Consider the following 4500-nt stretch of genomic DNA (forward strand, 5'->3'; position numbering starts at 1 on the left):
TTAGCATAATGTTTTCAAGGTTCATTCACATTGTAGCATGCATCAGACCTCCTTTTGATTGCCAAATAATTTTCCATTACATAGAATGTTTTGTTAACCTTTTGGTAAACAAATGACAGACCTTTGGGTTTTGTCCACTTTTTGGCTATTATGAATAATGAAGCTATAAACACTTATATACAGGTTCTTCTGTGAACATGTTTTCATTTCTTTTTGTATATGTCTAGGAGAATTGTTGGGTCATGTAATAACTTATGTTTAACATTTTGAGGAATTGCCAAACTGTTTTTCAAGGGGGCCACATCATTTTACATTCCTACCAGCAATGTATACAGGTTCCAATTTCTCCACATCCTTGCCAACAGCTGTTATTTTTTAAATTATTTATCATCATCATCATTATTTTTATTATTATAGCTGTCCTAGTAAGTGTGAAGGGGTGATACATGTAGTTAGTGGCTACCATATTAGACAAAGCAGAGTCAGGGGCTAAAATGAAATTAAAAAGCCACATCATACATTCTACACTAATTTTTTTCAAGCCAACACTTATTGAAATTTTACTATGTGGCAGTTACTATACTAAGCATTATCTTCGATTATCTCATTTAATTCTCACAATATATGATGGAATAAGTACTGTTACTGGCTATAAGGGAAATGGCTGCACTTTAGTCAGGAGTAGGCTGAGGTGGCCTTCAGTCGCACCATGACTCAGTGGGTTTGGAGCACCAGCGCACAACCCTGCACATTATGTCATGTGAGGCACATTAGGTGATCACCCACGTGAGCTTGTGCTTGGCTCAGAGCCACTATTGTCTGTAAAAGGTATAATTACTCTGCTGATGCTGTACCTATGGCTCGCTTGTGCCCAGAGAGAGAGTAAAGCCACGTCAAAACTGTCTATGATTCCTTGAGTGTTTTTCCAGCTACCCACCACTCACCCACTGACTCCCCTCAGACATTAGTTAGAACCTAACAATTGGCATCATGAACAGGATCCTGAGGTGAGTGAGCCTTCAGTCCCCACTGATTCTAGGTCAGCCATGTGGCCACAACATGGCTTATGGTACCCGGTGGCAGCTGCGCTGCTCAGATAGGCTCTGGTGGAAACCTGAATGGTAGTAGTTGGGTCCTCTGTGAGCATGAAGAAGGCACTGAAGCAGCTGGAAGTGCAGAGCACCGAGAAGGAGCGAACTTTTGCCAGCAGAGTTGGATGGGCATTTTTAACTGTGCTATGAGAAGTACACACACAGTCCCTAAGAGATGCAGCACAGCATTTGCAAGTGAGCAGGTGTCTGGCACAGGGCAAGGTGACCACGTCCTGATTGAGTGGCTATGGGCAGCCATACACACTGTGTGGAACAAGATCAGTGAAATACCGAAAATAGTGAGTAAATGGGAGTTGTATGCTGAGTTGGTGCAAGTCATCTGGGAGATGGGTATGTGGCAGGCTGTGTTTGACCTGAATACCCAGAGGCCAGATGATGAACGTTTCACCTCCCACATGAAAGATCTCATGTTGGGTTCTGTGCTCCGGAGTGCCTCTGCCTCCCTAGCTGCTCTCCTCACCCTGTACATGGGGCACTGCATACATGAAGTGTCCACTGCTATGACAGCTCTTGGGGAAGCAGAAGGCTGTCAGCAGGACTGAGGGGTCTCCGCCATAAAGAAGGGGAAGATGCCCTGCCCACATGGCTCCCACCATGGGAGAAAAGAGGGCCCCAACAAGTAACATGCTCACAGATGTGGATAGATTTGATTTTGGCCGGGGTTGACTGAGAGACAATCAATAAGCAGCCCAATGAAGTACCCTTAACTTTGTGGAGACAGTTGTCTCTGGAGCAGCAATTCCAGAAAATGCCCAAGGGGGAGAAGGACATTGCTGCGTGACCCAGTCCCACCCAGGCACTTCAGCTCAAAGACTACTTGCTGCAGCCAGGTGGAAATGTAGAGCCTTTTCTGTTTGATTAGGGAACTGGCTGAGGTGCCCATCTTGGGGGGACACCAGACAACCAGCGGCCACCTGTGGAATTAGTGATCCACTGGTCTTCCACTAGTGTACAGTGGGGTGCTGGTGCTGGTAGATACTGGCACAGATTGTGGCCTTGTTTATGGGAACCCAGATAAGTTTCTGGGCTAATCTGCTTACATTGATGGATATGGAGGCCGGTCAGTGGAAGTAAAACCTGTATTTCTGCACCTTGGTATCTGCCATTTGGCTCCCCATTTATATACTGTGTATTTCTCTCCCATACCAGAACACATTCTGGGGATGGACATTTTACATGGCTTGGCATTACAAACCACACTCAGGGAATTCAGACTCCGAGTGCATGTGGTGAAGCCAATGCTGCGTGGACATACACGTCACCAGTCTCAGGTCCTGCCACAACCCTGACAGGTTACTTCCACCTATCAATACTGTTTGCCAGGTGGGCATACAGAGATAACTGAGACAATTAAAAAGCTGGAGGAGGTGCAGATAGTGTGTGGCACCCACAGCCCCTACAATTCTCCAATGTGGCCAGTTAGAAAGCCTAATGGAACTTGGATGATTGTGGACTATTGGGAACTGCATAAAGCCTAATGGAACTTGTTGGATGATGGTGGACTATTGGGAACTGAACAAAGTAACACCCCCTTTGCATGCAGCTGTACTGTCAATCATGGATTTGATGGACTGATGACAGAACTGGGACAGTATCACTATGTAATGGACTTGACCAATGCATTTTTCTCCATTGACATTGCTCCAGAGAGCTAGGAAGAGTTTGCCTTCATGTGGGACAGGCAACAATGGACTTTTACAGTGTTGCTGCAGGGCTATGTGCATAGCCCTACCATATGTCATGGTCTAGTTGCAATAGATTTAGCTGCCTGGCAATGTCCAGAAAGGGTCCACCTATTCCATTATATTGATGATATTATGTTAACCTCTGATTCTCTTGCAGACTTAGAAGTGGCGGCACCCCTCTTGCAGCAACATGTAGCAGCACGTGGTTGGGCCATCAATGAATCCAAGGTCCAAGGGCCTGGATTAGCTGGCAAATTCTTGGGAGTTATCTGGTCAGGTAAGACAAAGGCCATCCCAGAGGCTATGATTGATAAGATTCAGGCATATCCCTGGCCCACCACGGTGAAGAAGCTGCAGATTTTTGCGGGGCTCCTGGGATATTGGCGGGCATTTGTGCCCTTTTTAGCTCAAATGATGAAACTGTTGCATTGGTTAACAAAGAAGGGAGCTCCCTGGGTTTGGGATGATGCGGCTGAGACCACCTTCTTGGTAGCCAAGCGGGCTATTCAGCAGGCACAAGCCCTATGGGTAGTTGACTTGGGGCACCCATTTGAGCTGGATGTGCATGTGACTACAGATGGTTTTGGCTGGGGGCCTGTGGCAGTGCATAGAGTGCTTGCAAGTGCCAGTAGGCTTTTGGTCTCAAGTATGGAAGGGAGTTGAGCTCCAGTATTCCCTGATAGAGAAACACTAGCAGCTATATATGCCGCCCTTCAAGCTTGTGAGAGTGTGACAGGATGGGCTGCAGTCATCATGTGGATAACTTACCCAAGTTAGTGAGATGGGTGCATTCATGGGTAACGACCCCCCGGACTGGGACGGTGCAGACATCCACTTTGGCAAAGTGGGGTGCCTACGTGGAGCAGCAGAGTACACTGAGTACAAGCCCCTTAGTGGCAGAGTTGCAAGAGGTCTTGGGACTTGTAGTTCTAATGCAAGATAAAGCCATGGGGCCTGAGGCAGCCCTAGACCCTGAGCCTTCACCATTTAAGGAAGGGCATCCCTCCATTCCTGGTGGGGCATGGTAAACAGATGGGTCTAACTGAGGTGCTACTGCTGCCTGGACCGCCGTTGCAGTCCAACCTAGTACTGACACCATATGGTTGAAACCGAGTGTGAACAAAATAGCCAATGGGCTGAACTTAGAGCAGCATGGATGGTGATCACAAAGGAGGTGACACCTATGGTAATCTGTACCAATAGCTGGGTGATCTCTTGAGGCTTAACCTGTGGTTAACTACCTAGCAAATACAGAAGTGGCTAGTTGGCCACCCACCCATTTGGGGCCAAGCCACGTGGCAAGACCTCTGGGAAACGGATCATCAGAAAGAGGTAACTATTTATCACGTGTCAGGCTGTATGCCTTTGGCCACCCCCAGCAATGATGAAGCAGATGCCTTGGCCAAGGTCTGACGGTTAGAGTCAGCACCTCCACAAGATGTGGCCTTGTGGCTACTCTGGAAACTGGGACATGCGGGGGGTAAACTGATGCAACATGTCAATAAGTGTTGGGGTCTGTACCTGCCTATACAAGATATTTGGGAGGCTTGTCAGAAATGTCTGGCATGTACTCAGGCATACCTTAAACAGAAGCAGCTGCCCAGTGTTACATAAGTGACGATAGGGCGACTGCCCTTGACCAGGTGGCAAGTAGACTACAAGGGTATATGCATGCACTACAGCTGTGGACACGGCTGCAAGCA

The sequence above is a fragment of the Nomascus leucogenys genome, chromosome 11 (assembly GCF_006542625.1).
Source record: "Nomascus leucogenys isolate Asia chromosome 11, Asia_NLE_v1, whole genome shotgun sequence".
NCBI classification, from domain to species: Eukaryota; Metazoa; Chordata; class Mammalia; order Primates; family Hylobatidae; genus Nomascus; species Nomascus leucogenys.